Raw genomic sequence first — 14,965 nt, 5'->3', positions numbered from 1 at the left:
TAAAGGAGCTGGAGGAAGAACAGCAAATAGAGCTTAAGCCCAGCAAGAGAAGAGAAATAATAATCATTAAAGCAGAAATCAGTGAAGTAGAAACCAAAGGAACAGTAGAACAGGTCAACAAAACTAGGAGCTGATCCTTTAAAGAATTAATAAGATTGATATACCCCTGGCCAGACTTATCGAAAAGAAAAGAGAAAGAACCCAAATTAATAAAATCATGAATGAAAGAGGAGAGATCATAACCAACACCAAGGAAATACGAACAATTATAAGAACATTTTAGGAGCAACTAACTATATGGCAACAAATTAAACAATCTGGAAGAAATGGATGCATTCCTAGAGACATATACACTACCATAAATGAACCAGGAAGAAATAGAAAACTTGAACAGACCCATAACTAACAAGGAAATTGAAGCAGTCATCAAAAAATCTCCCAAAAAGCAAGAGCCCAGGGCCAGATGGTTTCCCAGGGGAATTCTAACAAACATTTAAAGAAGGATTGCTACCTATTCTTTGGAAGCTGTTTCCAAAAATCAAAATGGAAGAAAAACCTCCAAACTCATTTTATGAGGCCAGCATTATATTGATCTCAAACCAGATGAAGACCCCACCAAAAAGAAGAATTAGAGACCAATATCCCTGATGAACATGGATACAAAAATTCTCACCAAAATACAAGCCAGTAGGATCCAACAGTACATTAAAAGGATGCTTCACCATGACCAAGTAGGATTTATTCCTGTTCTGCAAGGTTGGTTCAACATCCACAAATCAACAAATGTGATACACTACATTAATAAAAGGAAGAACCAGAACTATATGATACTCTGAATAGATGCTGAAAAAGCATTTGACAAGGTACAGCATCCTTTCTTGATCAAAACTCTTCACAGTGGAGGGACAGAGTGTACATACTTCAATATCATACAAGTCATTTATGAGAAAACCACAGTGGATGTCTTCTTAATGGAGAAAAAAATGAGAATTTTCTCCTAAGGCCAGGAACATGTCAGGGATGTCCATTATCACCATTGCTGATCCAACATAGTACTAGAAGTCCTAGCCTCAGCAATTGGACAGGAAAGAAAAAGGCACCAAAATTAGCATAGAAGTCAAACTCTCACTGTTTTTAGATGATGTGATACTGTATTTGGAAAAATCAAAAGACTCCACACCAAAATTTGTGGAATTCATACAGGAATTCAGTAAAATGGCAGGATATAAAATCAATGCATGGAAATCAGTTGCATTTCCATACAATAAAAATAAGAAGAAAGAAAGAGAAATTACAGAATTGATCCCATTTACAATTGCACCCAAAATCAAAAGATACCTGGGAATAAATTTAACCAAAGAGGCAAAGAATCTTTGTGCAGAAAACTATAGAACACTCATGAAAGAAATTGAGGAAGACACAAAGAAATGGAAAAACATTCCATGTTCATAGATGGAAAGAAAAAAATATTGTGAAAATGTCTACGATACCTAGAGCAGTTTCCACATTCCATGAAAACCCTACGAAATTCCATCAACCTTTTTAACAGAACCAGAACAAATAATCATAAAATTTGTATGGAACCAGAAAATACCCCAGATAGCCTGAGGAATGTTGGGGGAAAAAATAAAAAACAAAAAAACAAAGCTGGTAGCATCATAATTCTGGACGTCAAGCTCTATTACAGGCTGTAATCACCAATACAGTATGGTCCTGGCACAAAAACAGACATATAGATTAATGGAATGCAATAGAGCACTCAGAAATGGGCCCTTATCTGTATGGTCAACTAATCTTCAAAAAGAGCAAAGAATATCCAATGGGAAAAAGGCTCTCTTCAACAAATGGTGTTGGAAATATTGGGCAGCCACATGCAGACGGATGAAACTGGAACATTTCCTTACATCACACACAAAAATAGACTCAAAATGGATGAAAGACCTCAATGTGAGACAGGAATAATCAAAACCCTTGAGGAGAACACAGGCAGCAACCTCTTCAACCTCAGCTGCAGCAACTTCTTCCTAGAAACATTGCCAAAGGCAAGTGGGTTCAGCTCTGATCATAATCCCAGATCCTGGGATTGAGCCCCACATCAAGCCCCACATAGAGGCCCACATCGGGCTCCCTGCTCAGCAGACAGCCTGCTTCTCCCTCTCCCTCTGCCTGTTGCTCTGCCTACCTGTACTCTATCTCTTTGTGTCAAATAAATAAAACTTTAAAAAAAAAAGAAAGCAAAAGAAACATTGCCAAAGGCAAGGGAAGCAAGGGCAAAAATGAACTCTTTGGACTTCATCAAGATAAAAAGATTTTGCCCAGCAAAAGAAACAGTCAACTAAACCAAAGGATAAGTGACAGAATGGGAAAAGATATTTGCAAATGACATATCAGATAAAGGGTTAGTATCCAAAATCTATAAAAAACATATCACACTCAACACCCAAAGAATAAATAACCCAGTCAAGAAATGGGCAGAAGACATGAACAGACATTTCTGCCAGGAAAACATCCAAATGGGCAATAGACACATGAAAAAAATGCTCAACATCACTTGGCATCAGAGAAATACAAATCAAAGGTACAGTGAGATACCACCTCACACCAGTCAGAATGGCTAAAATTAACAAGTCAGTAAACAACAGGTGTTGGTGAGGATGCAGAGAAAGGGGAACCCTCCTACCCTGTTGGTGGGAATGCAAGCTGGTGCAGCCACTCTGAAAACAGTATGGAGGTTCCTGAAATGGTTGAAAATAGAGCTACCCTATGACCCAGCAATTGCACTACTAAGTATTTACCCTAAAGATACAAATGTAGTGATCCGAAAGGGCACATGCACCCGAATGTTTAAAAGAGCAATGTCTGCAACAGCCAAACTATGGAAAGAGCCCAGATGTCCATTGATAGATGAATGGATAAAGAAGATATGATATATATGTGTGTGGTGTTTATGTGTGTGTGTGTGTGTGTGTGTGTGTGTAGGTGAACATTATGCAGCTATCAAAAAATGAAATCATGCTATTGGCAAGGAAATGGGTGGAACTAGAGGATAAGCTAACCTAAATAAGTCAATCAGAGAAAGGCGGTTATCATATGTTCTCACTGATATGCAGAATTTAAGAAACAAGGAAGCAGATCATAGGGGAAGAGAGAAAAATATTGAAAGAAGACAAAACCAGAGAGGGAGAGAAACCATAAGAGACTCTTAGTCTTAGGGGAAAAAACTGAGAGGTTCTGGGGGGAGGGGAGGGGGGAGGATGGAGTGACAAGGTGAAGGACATTGGGGAAGGGATGTGTTGTAGTGAGTGCTGGGTGTCGTATAGGACTGATGAATCACAGACCTGTACCCTGAAACAAATAAAACATTATATATTAATTTTTTTAGAAAGGACAGAGCATAAGTTAACAAAATTCAGTGCAGCAGCACTGGGGATGAGCAGCTCTGACAGAGGGTGAGAGTGAAGGCTGTACTGAGTTACCACAAATCAGGAATGTGGCCACCTCAGCCAGAGGCTCACACAAGACCAACTCCTGGGTCCCTATGCAGCTCTCAGCTTTGCAAGACCAGCCACCTGATTTTTCTTTTGTTCAATCCACATGTGCTCAGTTCTGAGGAGAGATGAGAGGAGTCGCACCAACCAGCTCACAAGAGACTGGCGACCAGGACCCCAGCTGCTCACCCTCTCTGGAAGGAAGAGGATCCTGTGAGTGCTCTATGTAGTCTAGAAATCCACTCAGCCAGGAAAAGATGGCCTTGAGAAATCCAATATTAAAACAAAGGGAATCAGACAATTCTAAAAGATTCTAGTCTTCACCTGAATAAGAACAAAGATGATGATGTTTTATGATGGTAACACCAAAGTCGATTATAAGCCAACTATTCTGAGATCATTGAAATCCTTCAATCAATCCTGTCCATATCCCCATTTGGATTATGCTTATTTATGCAGCTGTTTAGAGAGAAATAGAAACCAGAAGGGATGAATTATTCTTATGGTACCAAAGATCCAGGGTCAAACATTAAGGAATTGTGAGATAATGGATTGTCTGGAAGCACCTGTTAAAAGGAGGCTAGATATGGACAGATGATTAAGAACCAGGTGAGGCCCCATAGCATGAAATCAGTCAGGAGGGGAAGGTGAGGGATCAAGGATTCCAGACTCCGCTTCAGATGCCACAGGGTTGTTGTCTGTTGTAGTATGACAACTAGGGTGTGGTTTAAGTCAACTGAGCTGAATTGAAGTTCTTTGGTCTTTTTCAAAGGATGTATCTCTTTTCTTTTTTTTTCTTCAAGTTTTTATTTAAATTCCAGTTAGTCTATGATGTGGGAAACAAAGGCAAAATGAAAAATGAAATTTCCTTACTACCTGTGGCCCATTGACAAGTCCTCCAAACAGGCCAAGTGACATTCTTCTAGGGACTCAGCTGCCTTCCTGTTAATACTTTGCTAGGGGGAAAAGACAATCTTAGCCCAACCCCCAGCATCCTATAAGTCTATTTTAACAGATAAAATTGCTTTGGCAAATTCTTTTATCTCCACCCCCCAATATGTATGTTGTCCATCATTCCCAAAGTGTATGACTCACCGATATACATCTGAAGGGTCTCATGACTGAGTTTCTACTGAACTAAATGACCCTTTACTAATTAGAGATAGCCCCCTCCACATCCTGGAAACTTTGTTTCCAATAGCTGGGAGGCTTGTGGTATCCCTAACTCCTTCATCACTCTAAAGTATATAATTGTCACTCTTTATGACCCCAGTGTATTCTGTCCACAGGTCCTGTCCCTATGCTTTAATAAAACCACGGTTTTGCACAGAAGACATCTCAAGAATTCTCTCTTGGCTCTAGGCTCTGGACCGCAACATCTTTCTTACATGAGTTAACATACAGCACAAGATTCATTTCTGTAGAACTTAATGATTCATCATATACAATACCCAGTGCTCATCACTATAAGTGCCCTCTGTAACCCTCATCCCTATAACTGATCCTCCTGGCCACCTACCCTCCAGTCTCCTTCAGTTTGCTCTCTATATTTAGAAGTCTACTTTCCAGGTCACAGCTTTCTCTCTCTCTTTTTTTTAAATGTGTTCATCTGTTTTGTTTCTGAAATTCCATGCATGCGTGAATGAAATCGTAGGGTATTTTTCTTTCTATGACTTATTTTGCTTAACATAATACTCTCTAGTTCCATGAACTGACTACAGGTTCTAAGTAAAGGTCGAGAAAGTCTATTTCAAAGAGTCACAAGAGAGTAGATTTTTCTCCCAATTGAAATAGATGTTTGTAGCTGACACTGGTTAACCCTCCTCCTTCCAATACCCTACAGGCTGCTGTCGTGTCAGTGTCACCCTTGATGGGGACACTGCTATGGACCATATCTTCCTAGGAGAACTCTGTGCTCCCATCATCCAGTTGAACCTTCTCAGTCTCGGGAAAGACACAGAGATACAGTTGACTTGATGCTGCCCTACTGTCCTACTGTTCCACCTCCTGAGGATAAGTCGCTAATCCAGTGGACACTTTCCCATTTCTATTCTCCTTGCAGGTTCCCACACTGCTGCTGACCTTTAACACCTTCATGTTTCCAGATGGGCAGCCATGGGTCTTTTGAGCAAATGAGCATCCTATGCCCTTGTTAATCAAAACGTAGTGATGTAGGGAAGGTTCAGGTTCAGAGCCAACAGCCAAAAAAGAATTCTTGAGACAACTTTGGTGAAAAAAAAATGGTTTTATAAAAACAAGAAGACAGGACCTTTGGTCAGAAAGAGCTGCACTGGGATTATAAGGAATAGCTGACTATGTACCTCAGTTGAGGGTGGTAAAGATAAAGGGAAGTTTCCAAAAGGGTGTTCATATGCCAAGGAAGACCCATAGAATCCTGGAAGCCTGGGATTGTCAACTTAAGGTTGTTTTCCCCTCTAGCAAGACACCAACATTAAGGCATTTGGGAGTTTCCTGGGGTCAGTGTTTGTCAATGGGCTGGAGGTTATAGGAAATTTAATTTTATCTACATTTCCTTTTTGTCTTTGTTCCCCACATCAATAGGTATGCCCAAAGACTGGCAGAGATGAGCATCTGTGATTGTTTTAGGTTAGACGTGCGCACTGAGCTCCCTGTATTTAGCATGTTTCTGTGCGGGACTAGACATCTGGGGGCCTTGAGCTCCACACACAGAAATCAGGCGACAGAGAGGGTAGAGGGAGGGCAAGTACGCACTCTGGCTCCTGAAGCTGCCAAACCTTAGCTGTTTGTGGCTGGGACTGCAGGGTGATCTCTCGCAGCCCATCGGTAGGCACCCAATCACCAAGCCCTTCCATCGCCAGCTCACCTGGCAGGTTGACCAGAAGCACTGGGGAAAGGAAAGTTGGCAGGGATGCTCACACCTGTCACCCCTGTCTCCCCTGTCTCTGACCCTGCTGCTCAGCTCTCCAACACTTTCCAGTATTTAATCAATAACACTGGGATTGAATCCAACCTGTGGCTCTAGGGATTTTCAGGACAAGACTTACTCTTTGTCATAGAACAAGGAAACAGGTTAATGACAGCATTAGAATCTCTGGATTTCAACACGTAGTTTTTCTTTTTGTTTTTGTTTTGTTCTTTGTGTGTGTGTGTGTGTGTGTGTGTGTGTGTGTAGCTAAAGGACATCCTCAGGAAAAGATCTGATTTCTGTTTAGTTCCCAAGCCTGGCCTTCAATCTTGGTCGTCACCCTTGTCGCACTTGGCCACCAGGAGGCGGTCTTCCAGGAGAGGAGCTTCACTAGGCCACCCTTCAACCTGATCCTGCTTCCTGTTTCCTTTCAGCCACAGCTGCTGTTCCATCACATTGGATGGAAATCCAAGCAAAGCCTCTCTAGCAGGTGGCTCTGCAAAACCTCGAGATTTCATTGCATTTTTGCCTTCTACTTGCTTTCTTGTGCTGTTGTTTAGGAAACCTTTAAGCTGAGGCCACAACAGAACAGAAAGCTGTTGTGTGAACAGACTGAGAGGTCACAAGTGTAAATGCCAAGGGTGATCTGGGGACTTCTGCTTTGGAGAGGAAGGTAACTGTTAGGACAGGGGAATGTGTTCTGGAATGAGGTGGGGAGGGCAGGGTGGGTGCCAGAAGGTTAAGGAAATAGCATGTTCTTCTGCACTTCCACCTAGATATTTATTCTCCACTCTCAGATGTTCCTAGAAGCCACCATCTCATCACTGGTGATAAATAAAACCCTTCTTGGCAATGGGGAATGAATTGGTTGGGTTTCTCTAGAATCCACGACAGAATTCTGATTTTAGAGGTTGCCTCCTTTGGAAGCTAGTTTCTGAAGTGTAAGACACCAAGTCCCAAGAATTTTGTAGAAAGAGACAAACAATATTCTCATAGATAGCTGTCTGAAGAAAAATAAGAGAACACCTACCATATTTTAAGTGGTTTTGATATAGCAAAGATGTTGGGATTCAAAGCCAATGGCCAAGAGAGAATTCTTGAGATACCTTTGGTGCAAAATAGTGGTTTTATTAAAACAAGGGGACAGGACCCATGAGCAGAGAGAGCTGCACTGGGGTCATGAGGAGTGGCTGATTATATACTTTCAAGTTGGGAGGAGGTTATGGATAGCATAAGTCTCTAAGGAATATTGGAAACAAGGCTTCCAGGACCTTGAGGGTTCCTGGCTGTTGTTGGGAAAAGATCATTTATTACTGTCTATAAAACCTTCATCATGAAACCATTCATTGTTTATTGGGGGGTCATATGGTTAGGGGGATGATTTCCAAAGTGTATCTTGGGGGCTGGAGATAAAGGAATTTTCCAAAGGAATTTTTATCTCTTAAGATAGACTTACAGAATGCTGGGGGTTGGGCTAAGATTGCCTTTTGCCCTTAGCAAAGTTTTATCATGGAGTCAGCTGAGTCTACATGTCTGGAGTGTCCACGGGTTGTAGGTAGAAAGGAAATGTAACTTTCCTTTTCCTTTGTTTCCCAAATGAGTTACTCTAGGGAACATGTGATCTTAGTTTCATTTAAAGTTGGGTTAATATTCACAATATTCTGTTATAATTATTAAATTAGGTTTTACTCCTGAAATATACACAACTCGCTCTTACTCCATGGATTTCCATGATTCCTTCCATGATTCGTATTTTCAGCTGATGGTAACCAATTTTCTCTTCGCCTTAAATATTTAGAGATTTCTTGACCCAGCTACCCACTCAAAGTGTGAAAAAAGCCTGTCAGTCTTTCTGTCCATGATAATTTTGTTATTTCGGAATTCATGGAAGTTTGTGATACCCGTAAAATTAGGGAGAATTCCTGGCAAGTAACATAAAAGAATTCTTATCATAGCAAACTCCCCTAGAAAAAGAAATGCAGTATATAGCTGCTGTAGTAAACTAGTGTCACAATAATGAAAGTTAAGTAGCTTAATGAATAAAACCAATAATTCCAGGAAACATTATTTTATCGGTAGCCATAGACAATTTGATGAAGGATTGAATGAGTTATCTATTCCTAACCTATACAAGGTTATAATAACCAAGACAGGATAACATTATCAGTAATTAAGTTATGGTTCAAAATAAATGCAATATTTAACACATTAATATGATTTGAGGGAACATCAATTCCATAAAATCACTCAGGAAAAAAAATGGCATAACAGGACAAACTATGCACAGAAGATCTAACCCACATTGTTCCCAGATTACATGCTATATTCTTCTCCAAGTCAGATGCACTGACTTCTCTTATTCATGCTCCCACCCACTCCAGCGTGGTCTCTGCTTATGCATTCCGCCAAACAGACTCCTGGGAAGGTCAGCAAAGGCATCTTCAAAACAGGCAGTTTCAATCCACATCTTCCAGGAATCCGCTGATGGTCTTCGAAGCGCATTTACTTCCTAAAAGAAACTCACCAGCATCCTCTCTTACCCTGTGCTGTATGGCCAAGAGTGTACCGTCTCCTTTGTGGCTCTTCTCTCACCTCCCTTCAATGGTTGAAGAGCCTCAGAATCAAGTTTATGTCTGTTTCTCACATGACACCATCTCACTGCATGACCACCTCTGTTTCTGGCTTGCCTGCTAGATATGGACCTCAGCCATGGTGTTTCTTGTCAAACAACAGCACACCTCCCCCCAACACTGGACATATGTGCCTCTTTGTCTGCCAGTGACCTGTCGAGGGGTCCACGACTTTTCTGTGTGCACTTCCTGTGTGCTTCACCGTCTCTGTTCTAGCAGCAGGATAGAGAAATCACGTCCTTTCTTTCTTCATGGAACACTAGGTAAGAGAATTGTTTTTAGATTCCATCGCTATAGCAACTAAAGATACAGACATCAGGATCTGTGTTTATGTCCTATAGCCTAAGGGAAACGTGCAATTTATCTTAGAAGAAGTTTGTTGTTACTTCTGATGTTAAAATAATATCAGGGGTAAATGAATTCTGTCATCCATTCTTCAGTGAAGCTGCACATTTAGACTTAATGTTACTCTTTTATTTTTTTTAAGATTTTATTTATTTGACAGAGCGAGAGAGAGAGATCACAAGTAGGCAGAGAGAGGGTGAAGCAATCTTCCTGCTGAGCAGGACTGGTCACAGGGCTTGATCCCAGGACCCTGAGATCATGACCTGAGCCAAATGCAGAGGTGTAACCCACTGAGCCATTCAGGCACCCATAGTGTTACTCGTTTAAAAGAATGCCAGTAGTAAAATTCAATAAAAGATACAAGTTTATTATATCCTGCAATGTAAAGGTACACATCATAGAATATGAAAAAAATTGAATCTTACATATATCTACATAAATAAATATTTAAATAGATAAATAGACATGAGCAAGGTCATCTGTAAGTGACTACTGCTTGTACACTTGACATATTCTAAAAATACTTGACAAACTGACTGTGTTTGTGTCTTCGCGACAGCAGAAATGAGACACTCTGACATGGCAGAACTCCGAAAAGAGTGACATTATTAGTTAGTGCAAATCACTTCAATGTTGAAACAGGTCTCACTTCTTGCTCCTTAATTCCTTTCGCAAGGCTGTTGATGCATACAAGGGTTTCATGATCTCTGCTCGGACCATCTCCCAGGCACAAGGGCTGTATTGCTTCTCTTGCAGATAGAGGAAGATTCTCTGGAAGTAGTTCCTCAGGATGGAGTCCCCATCACCAGGGGCAGCTCTCCCACCCCTGCCTCCAGCATGGGACAGGCTTCCAGGTGGCCCAGCTGCTCAGAAAGCCCCGAGCACAATTCCTCCAGGAGGGTCGTGTTCCAAGGAGCAGGTGAGGCCTCTGTGCAGAAGAGGTGGAAGGTCTTCTGGTTCGTCACATGGATGACAGAGAGGGCTTGAACCTTCTGCAGCTGCTTGTTGTCGAAGGCCTCCTGGGGGAAGCCAAAGTCGTTTGTATAGTTGTCACAGGAGCTAGCAGACAGTCTCCTCATTTGTCGCAGGAGCATCAAGGCCCTCCAGTGCAGCAGGCCGTGGTCCTGAGGCAGGTCACATCCCAGAGAGCCAAGGGAGTGGCAGCTGAGCACCACCAGGGCCACCAAGAAGGAGCAGGGCAGAACCATGGGGTATCCTGCAGATGCTCTTGGCCTGGCTGGGGTGGGCAAGTTGGGGACCCGTGGCTCTAGCTTCTCTGAACATCTTGTATTGTGCGTGTGGTTTAAGTAGGGGACACAGGAGTTTTCGATTTCTGAACTTTTCCCTTCCTTTCTACTTCTCTTTTTGCTTTCCTTTCTACACTTTCTCCTGGGCTTGTAGAGCGTGGATTTCTCAACCGTTTCTTTTTTCTATTGCTGCCTCCTGTCACAGTCTTTTGAATATTTATGTATTTGAACCTTCCAACAAAACGTGGTAACATGGATCTACAGTCTATATAGTTATGTATTTATAGCTCTGCTTAATAGATTTGAAAAGAAAATGTTCATTTTACTCTGTTTATTTAATTCAGTGTTAAGATGGACAAAAATTTCAACTGAGAGCTATAGTTTAAGCTACTTATTCTATACAGGATATCTAATTATGATGAATGACCTCTAAATTTTTTCTTACTTAAATGGAAATATAAAAGTACAATGCTAATTAAGAATTTGTAGAAAGACATAATAATATCGGTGTCCATAGCTATTGATAATCATTCCAAATTGCAAAAAGCCAATGAATTATTCAATTATTTATTGGATGTTTGTTTTTTGTGTACTGTATTTTCATGGCCTCAATTAACCTTTCTTGCACTAGATACTCATCAAGTTATTCTCATAATATTGAGAATTATTTTGAGAAATAATTAATATAATAATATAATTATTATAATTATATAGATATAGAATATAATAATATATACTATATATTATAATATAATTATATATAATATATAATATAATAATATTAATATTAAATATAATATATAATATGATATTATTTAATATATTATATTATATTAATATAGTTAATATAATAATAATTCTTTGAGAATTATTGAGAAATATTTTGAGAATAACTTGAAGAGTTGTAACTCTTCAAGTTATTCTCAAAATATTTTTTCTATTTATACCAGATAGAATTCTTGATGCAATGAATAAGATTGGAATACTTAAATGATTAGGTAGAATCTATTTGTATTTCATTTCCAAAGCCCACATCAAAACAATTTCAAACACCAGCAACATCCACAAGACAACCCATGGCATGCTGAAGCCTTGTTCCCAACCCTAGAACTACTGGTTACATTGTTGGAAGCAACTAGACAAGTGTTCCCTCTGGTGGGGGGATGCTGAAATGTGGGAGAGACCTTGAAGCTCCAGAGCAAGGCAGATGGGGAATAACTAAGGACTTTCTGTTCACTTTTACTAGGAACGTATCTGCTCCTTAAAAAAAAAAAAAGGGAGGCGGTATTTTTGTTGAAGTTCATGGCTTATAACACAAGCAGAGTCCGTTCATTCCAGGAAAGTTTTTGTTTGTGTTTGCTTGTGTTTCTTTGCTTGCTCTGGAGGAAAATCTCCCAACAGGGGACAGACTTCTACATACAACACGAGCCCGTGTGCACACCTGGTCACTGTCTAGCCCACCTTGCCCCCTCGCTGGCAGCCTCCCCTGTAAAGACTGTGACGGGCCACAGAACAGCAGCCTCCTGCTCCTATCTCCCCTCTGCTCCTGCCCCTGTGACATCACTGCAGTGGGGACATTCCCTCAGGTCAACAATAGTCACCAGGAGAAAAGAAAACAACAAGGCTTCTGCTAGGAGAGTTTCGAAAAAACCTGGAAGTTTCAAAGAACTTTTGTTCTTCTTTGTGGCTTGGTAATTGGAAGTAAAAGGGCCAGACAGAAACCACAAAGAAAAAGGAAGCAGCTGTGTGAATGGGCAGGAGAGGCTCCTGAGGAGGGAGGGGGAATGGGAGCTCACAGGAGGTTTCTCCACTGGGGGAGAGGGAAACTCTGTGATTGGAGAGTGAAAGGATGGGATCTCGGAGGGCGTGGAGGAAGGGGACATGTGCTGTACGAGAACAAAAGGAGTATGCGGACATAGGCACAGTGTATATGTATATGTATTACATTACTGGGTAACTAATTTCGTTCAGTGGATAGGACACCTGTTGCGAATGGGTATTTTTTATACACAACGATATATTGGAGGATCAGCCCTTTGCAGTCAGTCATAGGTAAAAGGCTAAGAGAAGATCACTTTTTTGGGGGAAAACATAAGAATATAATCCACATCTGTTAAACTCTCACTCAGTGGAAGATACTAGATGCTTTGAAATGTGTCACTTCATAATCACAACAGCTCTAGGAATATTTCCACCTCACTGTACGTCTGGGGAAGCTGAGCTGCAGAGAGCTCCAGTGAGGTTCTCATGATCAGACAAGGAGATGGAAGCAGAATTCCAGATGCAGGGCACAGTCCTGTAGCCCATGGGATAAATTCCTGCCTGAGGTTCCTCTTGGGAAATTCTGAATCTTCCCTTCTGCCACGCTTCCTGGAGATCATTCTTCCCTGGTGGCGTCCCACCTCCACTGGCTGCCCCATCGCTGTGCCCTTGACAGGCTCCCCTTCTCCTCCTCAGCCTTAAATGTCAAAGATTCTCTGAAGTTTTAGGGCATCTTCTCATTCCACTCTCATGTCAGACGGAAGGAGTTTCAGCACCGTGCCTCAATTTCCAAATATGGAAGACACGTTGCGATTTAATGTCTCCAGGACATGCATTGTTGGAGAGTCCAGACTCACCCCTGCATCTCCAGTGGGGAGTCTGCTGTCCCCTCTTCCGACTTTCCTCCTACAGTCTGCTGGTCACAGATCCCTTTGGCCTCTAGCACTGTGAAGGTAGCCTCAGACTATTCTAGAGTGATTGCTTTCCCCCTCCCTCTGCTGGCAAAGCCAGCAGATGTCCCTCTATTCTTCACAGAGGGTGACTAGTGGAGATTCCGAAGGTTCAACTCAAAAAAACTGTGCGCTCCACCAACTAGGGAGGCCTGGACATTATAGCCGTCCAGTGGAAGCACACAGAGCCTTGAGCAAGGCTTCTGTAATAGTTCGAGTTCCTACCAGGGCCTTCTCCTGGCCAGTGTGATTATCTGAGAGCTCCTTTTTCTCCTCGTCCTGCAGATGAGAATGGCCCTGGGACCTCAGCTGTGAGTGGATCTAAGAAGAGTTGTTGTTTTCTGTCTTCTTGCATTTGGCGGTTGTTGTTTTATTCTTGTTGCTGCAGCTGCGACATCAGGAACAATGTTCCAACAGGTTCTGTGTTGATCCAGAATCCAGATGATCCTGCAATATGTGAACACGTGAACAACTTGAGCTGGCTCAGTCCTGCCAAAGAGACATTTTACCCACAATGCTGTGTAAGTTAACTCAAGCAGAAAGAGGAGGATTTAGAAAGATGGAACTCATGGCTATGTGGCTTAGTGTTGTAGGTCAAGAATATAATTTCTAGGTACCTTGCCCGCTCTCTTCCTTTTTATCATTTCCCTTTTCTTCTGGCCTCATTTGAAGAAGAAGAGTTGGGTCACCTGATTTTGACCCAGACTCCTTCCAAGGTAGTCACTCTGTTTCTTCTGTCTCAGATGGAGATGGATTTTCTGGTAGCACATCTTCAAGGCCAGGGCAGGGCTCTCAAACCCAGGGGAGGCTCCCCCACTCCCATCGCAGGTACCACGCAGGTTTCCAGTGTTCTGGCTGCCCCAGCAGGGATGGGTTCAGGTGAGGAAGAGTGTGAAGCTCAGCAGCAGCATCTCGTGGAGGACAGACTTGGCATGGACCTCCTGGAACTGGGAACCACCCACCTTGTCGCAGTGCAGGTGTCCCTGGTTCCGGAGAAGGGACTGATGCTCCTCCTCTGTTCAGAAGCAGTGGGTCCCCCTGTGAAGCTGCCCGGGGCCAGGAGGCAGCTCACATCCCAGAGCTGAGATGCTGCCGGGGGAACGAGTAGGATCCCCACGGAGCGGCTGGGTGCTGCATCTGAAGGCTTCTGATGGCCTGGGGGAACAGTGGGCGGTGCCCTGTCCCCTCATTCATCTTCAGTTTTTGCTATTCATGAGTCTTCAATAGGAGAGCGTGTTTTCATTTGCAGAATGTTCCGATACACTTTTCATGCCTTTTCATTTTTGTTTGCTTTTCTTTAGATATGCTTTACATGGCTTAGAAGACAATAGAAGGCATCACCCATTTCAATTACTTTTTCATTTTTTCATGGAAGTTTAATTAGCCCAAAGAACATAAATCTCTCAGATGTACACTCTATCTATAGTCACTAGCTTCTGTTCTGTTCCTCACCTTTCCTCTGTCACCAGTATGGTTTCCTGGTGAGTAATTCAGTCAAAACAGCCGGTCCCCTTGGTCACAACCCTTCTACTTCCCAGCTTCATGGACCCTTTCCATGCACCCTTTGCTATGACACAATTCCTTGAAGCCTTTCTTGGCTTTGAAATAGACTCTTATCCAATATTCGCTCTTATACTACTGCCTGAGGGACATTCCA

General features: G+C 42.1%; 1 pseudogene across 1 annotated transcript; it reads right to left on the bottom strand.

The window, feature by feature from the left end:
• Positions 1 to 9,901: 9,901 nt before the first annotated feature.
• On the bottom strand, positions 9,902 to 10,599 carry LOC309846479 (interferon alpha-1/2 pseudogene; annotated as a pseudogene). The gene has a single exon. The product of its transcript is annotated as an interferon alpha-1/2 pseudogene (transcript).
• Positions 10,600 to 14,965: the final 4,366 nt, after the last annotated feature.

Source organism: Mustela nivalis, assembly GCF_964662115.1.
Source record: "Mustela nivalis genome assembly, chromosome: 13".
Classification (NCBI taxonomy): domain Eukaryota; kingdom Metazoa; phylum Chordata; class Mammalia; order Carnivora; family Mustelidae; genus Mustela; species Mustela nivalis.
This window is presented reverse-complemented; position numbering and strand designations above follow the sequence as displayed.